The 16,824-nt window shown below is 40.5% G+C and overlaps 1 protein-coding gene across 3 annotated transcripts in view; it reads right to left on the bottom strand.

The window, feature by feature from the left end:
* Window positions 1-16,514, bottom strand: part of PCMTD1 (protein-L-isoaspartate (D-aspartate) O-methyltransferase domain containing 1) — a 73,360-nt gene extending 56,846 nt beyond the window's left edge. The window contains exon 1 of one of the 3 annotated variants that reach the window (XM_060198488.1): window positions 16,281-16,514. The gene's annotated coding sequence lies outside the window, so the exon portion shown is untranslated. The remainder of the gene's footprint in view (window positions 1-16,280) is intronic. The other 2 variants (XM_007515969.3, XM_060198494.1) reach the window with 2 other exon arrangements.
* Between the last annotated feature and the right edge of the window lie 310 nt (window positions 16,515-16,824).

Here is a 16,824-nt window from a genome sequence, read left to right as displayed (position 1 = left end):
AGCTTCTGTCACAATGTATTCTGTCTTTTTTTCTGACACTTAGAAAAAAGAAAGAAAGAAAGAAAGAAAGAAAGAAAGAAAGAAAGAAAGAAAGAAAGAAAGAAAGGAAACTTAGGAGTGCTCAAGTCTAAAACAGTAAAAGCAGAGTAAAAAATCTGAAAAAAAAGATACGGACAAATAAGAAAAAATGGCATAGCAGAATAAAGAACTGAGTAAGTTAAGCATGTAGGTACCTTCCTGGCAGCTTAGGGATGTTTTATAGGTTAAAGATAAGTCAAAGGAGGTATGAAGCATACAGATGGAAGACAGATGTTACAGAGTGGGAGGAGAACAAAATGAATACTGACTCACTTTCCTTCCCTCCTAGCAACCAAAGACAAGCAGCCAATTGCTCCTTGATGCTCCTTTCTCTTCAAAGGTAAGGATGGCACTCACCCAGACTAATGAACCAACAGAATACCCACTATTTGAGAACATGAACAAAGGTTCTTTTTCTTCTTGCCTTGAAGATCTAGCTATAGGAGTCATGGATGAATTAAGGTTATCTCAAGAGTAGAAGGAACTACAAAGGGGAAACATTTTGCTTAGTAAAGGGCAGATAGAAAAAAACAAATACGTAATCAATAAAACAGAAAAGGATAATCTAAGGGGTCAAATTATTTGCCCAAAGTGCAGAGAACAGCCAATTAACTCCACATTCAATGATAAATACAAATCATTTCTTTTTAGCAGTGATGATATGTGTGTGCATTCAGTTTCTATGTAGTTACTACCTAAAGCAGTCACCAGGCTCCAATTCTTCACCATAGCCCTAAAAGAGCCATAACCTCATTTTACTGGTAACACCAAAGTTCAGGGAAACTGAGAGCTAAACTGAGTCACAACTCAAATCTAAACTATTAAGTCATGAAGCCCTCTTGTAGCAGAACAGTTTCCACAAAAGGTCCATAACTCAAAAGTAAACTTTCCATTTTCGTAGTTAAATGTTCAATTTAGAGCCCTTTCCCTATCGCTCAGTCTCTCAGGTCCTTCTTTTTCTTATTCTTGGTTGAAAAGGAATAAAATACTAGGAAACAAAGCATCTGATGCCAAACTTTACAGCCTTGGGAAAATTATTTAACCAATGACCTTCAGTTCCCTTATAAAATAGGAAACTAACCTTAAATTTGTGAAGAGTAAATAGTGCATTATATATACATCTGTATGTGTACATGTATTTCCAAACATATGGATTTCATACATTATGAGCCCCAAAATTCTGGAATGTCTTGGATTTCATTTAAAATGTTGTATCCTGGGAGTCAAGCAGTAGCACAGCAGGTTAAGCACACATGGCGCAAAGCGCAAGGACTTGTATAAGGTTTGCTGTTTGAGCCCCTGGATCCCCACCTGCAGGGGGTCACTTCACAAGTGGTGAAGCAGATCTGCAGGTGTCTCTCTTTCTCTCCCTCTCTCTGTCTTCCCCTCCTCTCCACTTCTCTGTCTTATCTAACAATGACATCAATTACGCAACAATAAAAAAAACAAGGAAGCTATCTCCCAGCAGCAGGATACAATATTTTTCTTAATTTATTTACCCTTTTTTGCCCCTGTTGCACTATTCCAGCCTTTAGGTTCATGATTGGTCAACAATTTGTTTGGCTTTGTATGTTAACTCTTTTCAGCCACCAGGTTCCAGATGCTGGCAGGATGCCAACCAGACTTCCCTGGACAAACAACCTATCCTCTCCCCTGATAGTTTTCCTATTCTTTATCCCTCTGGGAGTATGGACCCAGGGTCATTATGGGGTGCAGAAGGTGGAAGGTGTGGCTTCTGTAGTTGCTTCCGACCGAACATGGGCATTGACAGGTCAACCCATACTCCCATCCTGTCTCTTTCCCTAGTGGGGCAGGGTTCTGGGGAAGCAGAGCTCCAGGACACACTGGTGAAGTTGTCTGATAGCTCATCTGGTAAAACACACACTTGATCATGGGGAAAAGACCACATGGGCACACCATGCAAAGAGGATCCATGAACTGTCAACTATTGTCGACTATAGTATCATTCCTCTCTCACACATTCTTTGCCTCTCACCCTTCACCTGATATAAAAATGAATAAATAAGAATTCATATGACCCTGGGTTCATACTCCCAGAAGGATAAAGAATAGGAAAGCTAACAGGGGAGGAGATGGGATACAGAGTTCTGGTGGTGGGAACTGTGTGGAGTCGTACCCCTCTTACCCTACTTTTATAAATAAAAATTAAAATAAAAAAAAAGAATTCATTAGAAGTAGTGAAATTGCACAGGTAGGAAGCCCCTGCAGCAAAATTATATAAAATGCACAAGCACTTCTCTTTACTCTTCAAATTTCTCAGTGTTAGGAGTTGTTTTCTCTTGGTTTCTTGGCAAAATCTGAAACACTTGTCATCAGTCCGTCTGTATGAAAACTGCCTATCTACATCACAGAGATGAAAAATTAAATAATGAGCAGTAACTTAAGAGTTATTGAGGGCACAAGCTGTCAAATTCCTGGTAGGAAACCCACCATAGAGTCAAAGTTTTAGACAGAAGGATGCCTCTTTTCCTGCAAGTCAGCTTAAGCATGAGCTGAAGCATATGACCATTCTGGTGGTATTTCCCCTCTTTACACTACAAAGATTACTAATACACCTACAAAAGGGTAAAATAAAATCACTGAAAACTCAGTAAATTTCACAAAGGCATGATAAGCAGACTACAAACAGAAATTCACAAGGAAGCATAGTAACAAAATCAAATTCTTGAAATAAATGCTATTAATGTTTTTCTCTACCTTTTTTCATTATACTATGTTAACTCTCCTTTCAGTCATCAGGTTCCAGATGTCATCAGGATGCCGGCCAGGCTTCCCTAGACTGAAGACCCCACCAGTATGTCCTGGAGCTCAGCTTCCCCAGAGACACACCCTACTAGGGAAAGAGAGAGGCAGACTGGGAGTATGGACTGACCAGTCAACGCCCATGTTCAGCGGGGAAGCAATTACCTTCCACCAGACCTTTCCACCTTCTGCAACCCACAATGACCCTGAGTCCATGCTCCCAGAGGGATAGAGAATGGGAAAGCTATCAGGGGAGGGGGTGGGAAATGCAGATTGGGTGGTGGGAATTGTGTGGAATTGTACCCCTCCTACCCTATGGTTTTGTTAATTAATCCTTTCTTAAATAAAAAAATAAAATAAAATAAAAATAAAAAAAAAGAATACATACATCAAAAAGGACAGCAGCAACAAATGCTGGAGTGGTTATGGGGACAGAGGAACCCTTTTCCATTGCTGGTGGGAATATAAATTGGTACAGCCTCTGTGGAGAGCAGTCTGGAAAACTCTCAGAAGGCTAGACATGGACCTTGCATATGATCCAGTAATTCCTCTCCTGGGGTTATACCCCAAGGACTCCATAACACCCAACCAAAAAGAGGTGTCTACTCCTATGTTCATAGCAGCACAATTCATAGTAGCTAAAACTTGGAAGCAACCCAGGTGCCCAACAACAGATGAGTGGCTGAGAAAGCTGTGGTATATATTCACAATGGAATACTATGCAGCTATCAAGAACAATGAACCCACCTTCTCTGACCCATCTTGGACAGAGCTAGAAGGAATTATGTTAAGTGAGCTAAGTCAGAAAGATAAAGATGAGTATGGGATGATCCCACTCATCAACAGAAGTTGACTAAGAAGATCTGAAAGGGAAACTAAAAGCAGGACCTGACCAAATTGTAAGTAAGGCACCAAAGTAAAAACCCTGTGGTGAGGGGTAGACATGCAGCTTCCTGGGCCACTGGGGGGTGGGAGTGGGTGGGAGGGATGGGTCATTACTCGGGTGAGACCTTTCCTTTCATAGTATACTCTAATTCCATCTCAGGTGGTTCACTTTCTAACAAAGTCCCAAAACCTAGATATACACCAGTTTCTGTGAGAGAGAACATATGTTCACACGTATCCGTAAACTACTGCAAAATACATACCTGAAAGCAGAAGTACACTAGAGTTTGCAGTGAGTATCCCCCTAACACTTCCTCTCCACTATCCCAAGCTTTGGGTCCATGATTGCTCAACAATTTGTTTGGCTTCATATGTTAACTCTCCTTTCAGTCATCAGGTTCCAGATGTCATCAGGATGCTGGCCAGGCTTCTCTGGACTGAAGACCCCACCAATGTGTCCTGGAGCTCTGCTTCCCCAGAGACCCACCCTACTAGGGAAAGAGAGAGGCAGACTGGGAGTACGGACCGACCAGTCAACGTCCATGTTCAGTGGGGAAGCAATTACAGAAGCCAGACCTTCTACCTTCTACAACCCACAATGACCATGCTCCCAGAGGGATAGAGAATGGGAAAGCTATCAGAGGAGAGGGTGGGATATGGAGATTGGGTGGTGGGAATTGTGCGGAGTTGTACCCCTATGGTTTTGTTAATTAATCCTTTCTTAAATAAAAAAGAAAAAAAAAAAGAAATGCCACTAGAACACTATAAAAATGTGAAAGTCCCATCTGGCAGGACTCTCAAGGCTATCCACTCAAACACAGCAGTACTAGCTTTATTAGTTTTAAATATATCGTATTAATATTGTGCTGCTGAGAGTTGTTTAGCACCTCTAAGAAATTATCTCTCTAATGAATCCCAATGAATATTTCCAGTATTCATTACCTGTAGTAGTTTTCTATCACTGCTATAACAAATTACCACAAACATAATGGCTTGAAACTACAGCTTTAAATTAGAGCTTATTATAGTACAATTCTGGAATCAGAAGTTTGACATGAGTCTCAGATGGCTAAAACCAAGAACTAGAAAGGCTGCAATCTTTCAAAGGCTCCAGTCTGGACTTAGTTTCCTGGATTTTTAAAATTCTGGTGTCTATTTCCACTGCTTATCCCATGACCCTTACTCCACTTTCTAAGTCAACAACTTGAGACTAATTTCTTTTCTGACTTCATCTCCCCTGCATTTTTTTTTTATTTTTTTATTGGGGGATTAATGTTTTACAGTCAACAATGAATACAATAGTTTGTATATGCATAACATGTCTCAGTTTTCCACATAACAATACAACCCCCACTAGGTCCTCTGTCATCCTTTTCCAGGACCTGTACTCCCCCTGCATTTTTAAGGCACCCTGTGATTACATTGGGCCCATCACAACTCTCAAATAATCTTCCTATCTTATGCCAGCTGAACAGCTTTTAATTCAGCCACAGAAGGTGATGTTCACAGGTTTCAGGGAGCATTATTTGTCTACTACACTATCAACTTTATTTGCCCTATAATCTCCAACAGTATTCTGACAGACCAGTTACCAACAATACATACCTGCCACAACTTATACAATCTTACTCTGCATTTACATCAATAGTGGTCTGAGGGAATCAAAGAGCAGTCACATTTTGTATAACATCAACTTAGTTCCTTGATATTCCCTATAATAAAGTGACTTTTATCACTTTACGACTTGTTATTCAACAGGCTCTGACACCCTTAGAATGAATATTAAATTTTGCTTATAAGCAAACATCTAAAAACTTACAAAGTATTTAAAAAAAAACATTACTCAAGGGAGTCGGGCTGTAGCGCAGCGGGTTAAGCGCAGGTGGCGCAAAGCACAAGGACCGGCATAAGGATCCCGGTTCGAACCCCAGCTCCCCACTTGCAGGGGAGTCGCTTCACAGGCGGTGAAGCAGGTCTGCAGGTGTCTATCTTTCTCTCCTCCTCTCTGTATTCCCCTCCTCTCTCCATTTCTCTCTGTCCTATCCAACAGTGACAACAACAATAATAACTACAACAATAAAAAAACAAGGGCAACAAAAGGGAATAAATAAATAAATAAATAAATAAACATTACTCAAGAAACTGATGTGGGAAGGTTTATTGAAAGAGGAACTGAACTTCTTTTATTTTTTATTTTATTTTATTATCTTTATTTATTTATTGAATAGTGACAGAAAGCAAAGGGAGAAGTAGAAAGGGAGAGAAACAGTGAGACACCTGCAGCACTGCTTCACTACTCACAAAGTAAACCCCCCCTACCACCCCTGTGTGGACAGGGGGCTTGAACCTTTATCCTTGTGCACTGTAACATGTGAGTCCAACAAGGCCCCTTACCTTCCTTAATTTCAGTAGTTTAAGTCTTATCTTTGAATAAATAGTACAATAAAAATGATTACATATTAGATAAAATATATTACATTGTTAAGACATTTCTTGTAGATTATATACAGTGATGTTAATTCACTATCTGAAGTCACCCTATATCAATTAATAGGTCAGAAACCAGTTCTCATGAATAAAGTATCATTTTAAAGGACCAAATTTCTAAAAACATTCAAGGCTGGCCCTCATTCAAAACAAATAATGCCAGGGGAACTGTTCCCAACCCTCACTCTTCCAAGTCAATTGTCAACTTCTGATTTTGCGTGTCTTCCCCTCATTCATGTACTTATTAGTAATTAGGCCAGAAAAGGAACCTATTTTATTCTCTACCAGCAAACATCCATTTCAACTTCAAACTTTTTTTTTTCCTACAGGTAATGAACTACTTTTTATTTTGTTTGTTTGAAGTAATGTTGCAATGAATATAATGGGAGCCCTAAATAATGTCCACTAATAAATAGGAAATATAATTAAATAAAATATAGAGAGAAGGACTGCCAGGTGGTAGCACACCCAACAGAGAGCACATATTATGCTTGAAGACCCAGTTTCAAATCAATAGTTCCCACCTGCAGGGGGGAAGAAGCTTCACTAGCAGGGAAGCAGTACTACACAAAGGTCTTTCCTACTGTCTCCTCACTTCTCCCTCTCTCATCTTCTATCAAAAAAAAAAAAGAGAAAGAAATAAAATATTTATAGATACATTACAGACATTCTGAGGCTGCAAAAATCTGTTTTAGATGTTATTATTTTAATCCTGGGGAGAAAGAATAGTGCTTATGCAAAAAGAGTTCCATGCCTGGGGTTCAGACATGCTAAACTCAATCCCTAGCAGCACCAAAAGTCAGAATTAAGTGCTTCTGGTTAAAAAAAAAAAAAAAAAGATGAGACAGTTTCACACGACAGGAGACAGACCACTCTAATACATTAGAAAATTTAAATGGACAAAGGGGGGTGCACCCTGTAGTATACCTTCTCTTTTACATTAATAAGAGAAAAGTTTTTGCATATTTACTGATAGTTTCTTTTACACCATCCCAGAAATGAGTGGCTACCTCTCAGTGGGAAAATGGAAAGTTGAGACATTTTTAGTTTATAATATTCCTTAAAATGGGAAACACTACCAATTTTTTTAATCAGTGAATTTCCTAACACTTGCTTAACTTTTTATCTTTTTTTTTTTATTTATTTATGTATTCATAAAAGAGATAGGAGGAGAAAAAGAACCAGACATCACTCTGATACATGTGCTGCCGGGGACCGAACTCGGGACCCCATGGTTGAGAATCCAATGCTTTATCCACTGCACCACCTCCCGGACCACTGACTTTTTATCTTTATGGAAGTATCTTATTACAGTAATACTTTCTAAAGCTCAGAGACAAACTGATTAGTTTAGAATCAATTTATATGTGTGCATGTAGCATTCACTTCCACAAAAAGCCCAAATGCCCAACCTTATTCTATTGTCAAGATACACTATAGGTTCAATTCCTAATAACAAAAATTACATTTGTTAATGAACCAAAAATTATTTTGTGGCTAAGTAAAATGCAGACTACAGTGATACATAAGAGAAAAACTAATTTTTGCATAGTAAACAAAACCTCTATAGATTAAAATGGGTCTAAAATTTCATATAAACTCTTTAGGAAGACAAATAATTATGGATAATCAATGTATGGTCATTTTGGCTAATCATGTAGCTTAATCTTCTGCCCAATACTACCAAAAGGAGCAACACTGCAGTTTAGGCAGTTTTTATCTTTCAGTTGCACATAAATATAGAAGAAATTGAGAAGCCAGGTAACAGATAAGACTACTGTAGTTCATTTGCAAAAGTACCAAATTTAAAATTATAGGAAAAAATTCAAATGCCTTATAAATTGGTTTTATGAATATTAACTGCAGTAGCAATAGTCCAAGCATGTGCATATAGAGAACAGAATTTTTAAAATTAAGAGCCTATCCTAAGCCATCTAACAGTCAATCTGAATATAGAGAACTCATTTGATAATCTAAAATAACTGTTTTGTTGCACACAATTTTAAAAAGTCCAATAAAAGTGTGTCATTTAACAAGTAAAATCAAATAGTATAAAATGCTATTAAAGTGTCAGCTAACCAATTATTTTCATATTCATCCACATACTTCCAAAGCATCTATTCAGAGAATATGGCATGGTTTCTGCTTTCAAGAATTTTATAATTCAAACTATATCAGAGTACTTAAAAATAAGTTCCAACCAAAAATTATCATTAAAGATTGCTGTAGGATAATTAGTCTTTATGGTACTATGCATGAGGAATGGTAAAACCTAGAGATTAGGAGCTGGATGGACCTGGATGAGCAGATCACAATGGGTAAGGACCCAGGTTTGAGCCCCCAGCCCCCACCTGAAGGGGGAAGGCTTTTTAAGTGGTGAAGCAGTGTTTCAGGTGTCTCTCTGTCTCTCCTCCCTATCTCCTCCTTCCCTCTCAATTTCAGGCTGTCTCTATCCAATAAATAAAAACTTAAAAAAAAACAGATTAATGATCTCTCTTTAGGGTCTAAATAGTAGTTGAGTGTCATGAGCAAGGATTTAGAGCAAGTACTCACTCGGAGAGCATGTCGGGGTTAAGCAATGATTTTTTTTACTTATTTTAGATGCCAGAGAAAAGTCACACCTTCACTTAATAGCAGGTAAGGCTCAGGACTTAGTCACCACCCGCTGTGTTGAGGGGGAGGAGCTCCTTTTTCTGAGTGAGGGTCCCTGGAAGCTGTGGAAGAAGTTACTTGGCCTAGCTGCCTGTGCTTTAAGTTTTTAGTAGCACAGGCAGCATCTCGGTCAGTAACCGTGGAAGTGCTTCATTTCGCTGGTTTCTGAGCCTTTACTTATACTTAGCTTGCCTCTGGTTTCAAAGTTGTATCTCCATTGGCCAATCAGGTTTGGGTTGAGTCTTATCCTATGTATACATTTGTTTCTGTCTTTATCACACTTTGCAGGCACACTATGGTTACTATAGTTACTAGGGTTACATGTTCACTACATTAAGAAAAGTGAATTACCAGTTAGCTCACTGGTAAGACATGCCTCAAATACATGAGGCTCTTGATTTGATCCTTAGCACCAAAAAAATAACTACACTAATTGCTGGAAAATGAAAAGAAGCCTGAAAAATCATAAAAACGAGCAAAAAAAATGGGGAAAGAAAAAAAACTTTTTTTTTTTGCCTCCAGGGTTATTGCTGGGGCTTGGTGCCTGCACCACAAATTCACTGCTCCTGGAGGCCCCTTTGTTACCCTGGCTGTTTTTATTGTGTTGTGGTTATTATCATCGTTGCTACTGATGTCGTTGTTTTTGGATAGGACAGAGAAAAATGGAGAGAGGCGAGGAAGACAGAGGAAGGAGAGAAAGACACCTGCAGACCTGCTTCACCACCTGTGAAGCGACTCCCTGTAGCTGGGGAGCCAGGGGCTGGAACTGGGATCCTTACTCCTGGTCCTTGCGCTTTGCTCGACGGGCACCTAACCCGCTGCACTACCACCGGATCCACAAAAAAACTACTTCTGAGAAACAATGAGAAAAGTGAAGAATTTAATTTGATTATAAATTTAGATGACTAAAAAATCATTAGTATATACTAATGACATTAGTATAAACAAGGAAACAGACTAAAATAAATTTGCTTCTTTTTTAAATTTCTTTATTGGGGAACTAATAGTTTACAGTCAACAGTAAAATAAAATACAATAGTTTGTACATGTGTAACATTTCTCAGTTTTCTATATAACAATTCAAACCTCACTAGGTCCTCCTCTGACTCCCAGGACCTGAACCCTCCCCCACTACCCCAGAGTCTTTTACTTTGGTTCAGTACACCAACTCCAGTCCAAATTCTGCTTTGTGCTTTCCTTCTGTTCTTTAAAATAAAATTTCAATGGTTCAAACCCCTGGATCCCCACCTGCAGGGGAGTCGCTTCACAGGCGGAGAAACAGGTCTACAGGTGTCTATCTTTCTCTCGCCCTCTCTGTCTTCCCCTCCTCTCTCCATTTCTCTGTCCTAACCAATGACAACATCAACAACAATAACAATAACCAAAACAAGGGAGCAAAAGGGGGAATAAATAAATAAATATAAAAAATTTAAAAAATAAAATAAAATTTCAATGCCAACAGTTTAACTCTCTACTGAATCAATATAACAAAGTGATATTTATCAAAGAGAGAAAAGAAAAGGTCAAGCCTGAAGCAGGGAGAATAACAAAGCAAAAGCAGGAACTCTAAAGATAAGGGAATGGGGGGTAGATAGCATAACGGTTATGCAAAGAGACTCTTGTGCCTGAGGTTCCAAAGTCCCAAATTCAATCCCCAGGCACTACCTATAAACCAGAACTGAGCAGTGCTCTGGTTAAAAAAATAAAATAGAAATAATTAAATTTTAAAAAAAGACAGGGAGTCCAGCAGTAGCACAGCGGGTTAAGTGCACATAGTACTAAGCACAAGGACCAGCATGAGAATCCAGGTTTGAGCCCCTGGCTCCCTACCTGCAGGGGAGTCACTTCACAAGTTGTGAAGCAGGTCTGCAGGTATCTTTCTCTCCCCTTGTCTGTCTTCCCCTCCTCTCTTCATTTTTCTCTGTCCTATCCAACATCAACAACAATAAAAAAAAAAAAAGGCAACAAAAGGGAATAAATATTTTTTAAAAAGGACAAAATACAACTCTGAAAAGGGAGATGAACACTCAGTCTAAGGCAGCACATGCACTAAGTGAAATGAATAAACAAGCAAAGCCTCTAAAAAGGGAAAAAAAGGAGAGAGATGCTGGGGAAAAAAAAAAGTAGAAACCTGAGAAGAATTTCATAGTCCACACACTTTGGAGGGTTTTTTTTTTTTTTTTTTTTACTAGAGCACTGAGGTTTTATGGTGGTGGTAGGGATTGAACCTGGGACTTCCTGAGCCTCAGGCATGAGAGTCTTTTTGCATAACCATTATGCTACCTACCCCCACCCTTCCACACACTTTGGAAGGCCACAATAACTTTAGCTTATAAAGGGAACAGATTCATTACTATTATAACACTGTAAGAATCTACAAGTTACTAAAAGTGTTCATTATTCTAACTCAACACCCAGGAGCATAGAACCAATACAAAATAATAATTATAATTAAGCTGGCTTTTCAAAAAAGTCTCAAAAGTTCAAGGAACCATAACTTTTTAGTTCTCATCTTCTCTGGCATGGAGTCAGTCACACACTGATCCTATTGATCACTCACTTTAAAGAAGCCACTCTCTCCCTTTGTCTATTTTGATGGTCAACTCTCAGGTGTTTATTCTATTTACATCATATGAGATAGGGTGAGATAGGCCGGAGGACCACTCTGGCATCTGTATTTGCAGTGCTAAGGACTGCACCTAAGACCTCAAGCAAGGAAACCTGTGCTTTATCTACTGAACACCTCCCCAGGCAACTGGCTTCTCTTTCATCTTAACTAGTCTCTCCTTAAAAACAAAATTACCAGAGCAGGTCCTTTATGCAGTTCCACAATTAATGTTGCATGCGGTTTTTAAATATATATATTTTTTATTTACTTTATATTAATGAAAGGTAGAGAGAAAGACCAGAGCACTTCTCAGCTCTGGCTAGGGATTGAATTTGGGACCGCAAGAGTGTCAGGCTTGAGAGTCTTTTGCATAATAACCATTACTCTGTCTCCCTAGTCTATATGTGGTTTGTAAACCCCCAATACAAATGCTGTAATTAAATTACACCTACATTTTAAATGGGACTGAGAGTGATGCCATGGGTTAAATGTCTGTGTCCCTCCCAAAACTCAATGTTGAACAGCGGCAAATGCTGGAGAGGGTGTGGGGTCAAAGGAACCCTCCTGCACTGCTGGTAGGAATGTCAATTGGTCCAACCTCTGTGGAGAACAGTCTGGAGAACTCTCAGAAGGCTAGAAATGGACCTACCCTATGATCCTGCAATTCCTCTCCTGGGGATATATCCTAAGGAACCCAACACATCCATCCAAAAAGATCTGTGTACACATATGTTCTTGGCATCACAATTTGTAATAGCCAAAACCTGGAAGCAACCCAGGTGTCCAACAACAGATGAGTAGCTGAGCAAGTTGTGGTCTATATACACAATGGAATACTACTCAGCTGTAAAAAATGGTGACTTCACCGTTTTCAGCCGATCTTGGATGGACCTTGAAAAATTCATGTTAAGTGAAATAAGCCAGAAACAGGATGAATATGGGATGATCTCACTCTCAGGCAGAAGTTGAAAAACAAGATCAGAAAAGAAAACACAAGTAGAACTTGAAATGGAATTGGCATATCGCACCAAAGTAAAAGGCTCTGGGGGTATGTGGGTGGAGAGAATACAGGTCCAAGAAGGATGACAGAGGACCTGGTGGGGGTTGTATTGTTATATGGGGAATTGGGGAATGTTATGCATGTACAAACTATTGCATTTACTGTGGAATGTAAAACATTAATTCCCCAATAAAGAAATTAAAAAAAAAAAAAAACTCAATGTTGAAACCCTTCAAAGTGATGTTACCTAGAGGTCACTAGTAAGTAAAAAGATTTCAAACTCTAGACATCTTAAGTTTATTTTATTATCATTTATAGTACCTAAATCAAATGTTGATTTTGAAGTGTTCATGATTATATGTCTTCAAAGGGATTTTCTAGGTACAACTGGAAAGCAGACTTCCTATTTCTTCCCATTTGCAATTGAGATCTTAATTTTTGAGAATGCACACATCACTCAATTCCCCACCCTTCATCATCAGAAAGTCAACAGCTCTTAAACATAGTCTCAAGGCAACCTTTAGCACCAGAATGTTGTGTCCCACAGCTATAAAATTCACTCATATCCAGTATAAATTATCCAAAAGAAATGTGTTTAGATGTAAATCTAATAACCATCCTTAATCTTAAAGAACAAAAGCTCAAATATTTTACTGTCTGTTGTTCTCTTCTCCAATAGATATGTAGTAAAGCTAGTTATACTTTACTAACCTCAGTATTTGTATTTAAACTGCATAGTTGTGGAACCAGGAGATAGCTCAACCAATCGCATACTTTACCACGCAAGACAACTTGCCTTTGAGCTACCAGCCACCATTGAGCAGCACCATGAGAAAGGGAAGCTTCAAGAATGGTGAAGAGGTGCAATGGTCTCTCTCCTTCTGTCTCTCACCCACTATCTGGGAAGGACAAATTGGTGAAATGTGCATGCGCAAAGCCCTGGCAGCAAAAATGAATTAATAAACTACAAAGTTAACACATATGCTGGAAAACTAAAACAGATTAATGTATCATAATATTATGACACACATGCCATTAAATTGTCATAAAAAAGATTTTATAGTCTTCTAGTGATATAAGCAAATTTCAATCTTTTTTAGGGGCCTTATCATACTCGTTTCATCACTTTAGTTTACAAAAATACGACAGTTTATAAAAATACTGAAATTCAGACCCTAGGGAGGTGGCTTAGCTGGCAATCATGTCTCTATTTAGAAGCATTTCTGAGCCAAAAAAAGAGAAGGATACTCAACGATTTTGTAAATAGTGAAGATAAATTCAATACTGGGAGGCCCTGCACAGCAGAAAGCAGGTTCTCAAGAGTACACATACCTGACTCGAATGCGATCACCACCACTAAAATGGCAGTTCTTGAGAGCTTAATCACTCAGGGTCTGTTTAAATGTGGAGGCTACCAACTACGTTGTTGTGAAAAATATACAAGAGTGTATATCATTAATGATATCTAAAATGCCATGGAAGTTTCTGATTCATTTAAACAATTCCCCAAGTAATAAAATGCTACACAAAAATCTAGCCTCAGGCTTAAGATGACTTAGAATCATCAGACTGCTTTTGTAATTACCTTAGTTCTGTTTTCCCTGAAAGTTAGCACCAAAATGAACACACACACTTTTTTGATAAATACAAATCAGTGACTAAATCAACAAAGCTTCCAGCTCTTCTGCACATGAAGTACAAAACTAAAAGGAATTTCCTAATCCTGTCTTATTATACAGTAAAGGGAACAAGGAGTGGGAGGGAGTCATAGGAAAAGACTTTCATCTGAGGTCCCAGCATCAATTTCCTTCATGTCAGAGTTAAGTAGAGTTCTGATGTTTATAAAACAAAACAAAAAAATAAATATAGCAGTAGTTATAGTAGCATCCTTTCACTTTATGCTTTCTTCCTATAGCTTACATTAAAATATTTAATCCCTGGCTGTGGAGTTTGGTGGTTTTCCTATATGAAGTACAAACTTCTAAACTACTCAACGCCTCCCTCACCTCATCTTCACACATCAGCCTCTTCATGTTTAAGGAACTGAGTTTGTCTTCAAATAACCATATGGAATCAGAATTTATTTTGAAAATATGCACAAAAATAAAACTGTCAGTTGTTTGCTTTTTTTGCAGTCACCCAAGCCTCATGTAAGCTGCATGAGTTCACTCCGTATAAACATATTACTCAATTTGTCTCATTCGTAAGTATCCCTATCTGGCATTAGAAATTCTCAAAGTCTGAGCACACTAATGTTTTAAAATTGTTTTGTCTTCCTTTTTAAAAGCTACTTAGTGGGCTAGGCGGTGGCATACCAGGCAGAGCACTCATTACTATGTGCAAGAAGCCAGGTTCTAGCCCGGAATCCCTACCTGCAGGGGGGAAGAAACTTCACAAATGGTGAAGCAGTGCTGAAGGTGTCTCTCTTAACCTCTCCCTTCCTTCCCTTTCCTTCTCAGTTTCTGTCTCTATCCAGTAAGTAAACTATTTTTATTTATTTATTTATTTATTTATTAGAAAGACAGGGGGAGAGAAAGAACCAGAGATCACTCTGGTACATGTGCTGCCGAGGATCAAACCCAGAACCTCATGCTTCAGAGTTCAATGCTTTATTCATTGCGTCACCTCCAGGAACACAGTAAAATATTTTCAAAGCTACTTAAAAAGCAAAGCAGTTATAAATAAAAATATAGCTTCTTAACTTTTTAATAAAACGGTGAGACATCCCTGAGTATCTTATTGGCCAATAAAAGCAACACATTAATTAAAAAGATCCCGATTGTTGTCGGCATAAAATATTTACTATATGCACAGAAAAACCCTTAAGGATCATACAACTCTACAAGGCCAGCCGTGTTCAATTAGTCTGTCCATCAAGTCAGTCTGTTGGTTAGTTATCAGTGGGATGGGGGGAGGGGAGGGCAAGGTAGGGGCAGGAGCTGACGTCTGTCTTCATTGTTTGCTTAATTTTTTTTTTCTTAAAGCGCACACTTCGCCCTTTAACAACTGGAAAAAAAAAAATAAGGAGAAAGTAACTGTGAGTGAAACCACCCTCCTTCCCTAATCCTTCTAATTCGCAATTTAAAAAAGACAGCTATCATTTCGCAATCAGAAAAGGTAAAAGAAAAAAAAGAGTGCATACACCGTTAACAGAAGTTTCAAACTTGGATTTGCAAAAATTACTCCACTCCTGGGTCCTCTCGATGCCGCCGCTTTGAAACAACTTTTTCTTTTTCTTTTTTCTTTTTCAAGGACGGGGCAAGCGCTTTAACACAGTCTTAACTCAGTCGCAGCCGCTCCAACAAAACCAGCAAAACAGCAAGTGGGGCCGCGAGCGCCGCCTCTGCAGTCCCCGGGCCGGGCCGGGCCACCGCAGTGAAGATCCGGTTCCCCCAAAGCAAAACAACACAAGTCACGGGGCGGCCGTGAGAAGCCGAGCAGGCGCCCCCCCCCGCCCCCCGGAGTCTGGGGACCGCAGCGTCGGGGAGTTCGGGGTCCCAGCCCCGGTCCTCACGGCTGTCACTCCCTCCTTCCTTCTGGGTCCCTTGGAAACAGCCCCCAACCCCTGGGTCCCTTCAACTGCACTCCCGGCCCTTCCCGAACCTCGAGACCCGGTCGACCCTTTTGCGCCCAAGACCCCCCCCTCTTCAGCAGCCTCCCCCGAGAACCTCCTCTCTCCAGACTCCTCTTAGGCTCCCCGGTCCCCGAGCCTGGGCCACCCTGGGTTCCCCGCCGCCCGCCTGCCTGATTCCCGCACGCCGGACACACCGACCCCCACGACCCCGAGCCCGCGGGCGGCGGCGTTACCTGCGGCGAGGCGCCTCGGTCGGTCCAGCCCCGCAGCAGCGGCGCGCAGGGTCAGGCGCTTGGACTTGACCGGCAGCCGGCCGCCGCCGCCACAACAACACCGCCTCCGCCTCCGCCGCCGCCGCCGGGAGGAGGAGCAGACCCGGAGCTGTGGCTGGGGAAGCCCGAACAACGCGGCCACAGGAGTCGTTGATCACCTGCGCATGCGCGGAGCGCTGTGAGCCAGAGGGCCGTTCGTCACCGAGGCAGAAGTCAACAAGGCCTGGGTACGCCCCCCTCTGACCCCGCCCCTTTTAGAATCGCTCCGCCCCCAGACCCAAACAACGCGAGGTCTTGACTTGGGTCTGGGGACCGTGGCGGTTGGGTGAGATCCCGCGAGAGCAGGTCTTCCAGCTTTCCAAGCGGCCTCCCCCGGCAAACGCTAGAAGAAGAAGCGGCCTCCCAGGAGCTGATTGACCGGAGAGGCTGTCTGCGGAGGCGGAGCCAGAGTCGTGGATAACTGGCTTGGAAGGTTTTGTTTGGCTGCGTTTCAGGGTGTGAATCT

The sequence above is a fragment of the Erinaceus europaeus genome, chromosome 1 (assembly GCF_950295315.1).
Source record: "Erinaceus europaeus chromosome 1, mEriEur2.1, whole genome shotgun sequence".
In the NCBI taxonomy this organism is placed as follows: Eukaryota; Metazoa; Chordata; class Mammalia; order Eulipotyphla; family Erinaceidae; genus Erinaceus; species Erinaceus europaeus.
This window is presented reverse-complemented; position numbering and strand designations above follow the sequence as displayed.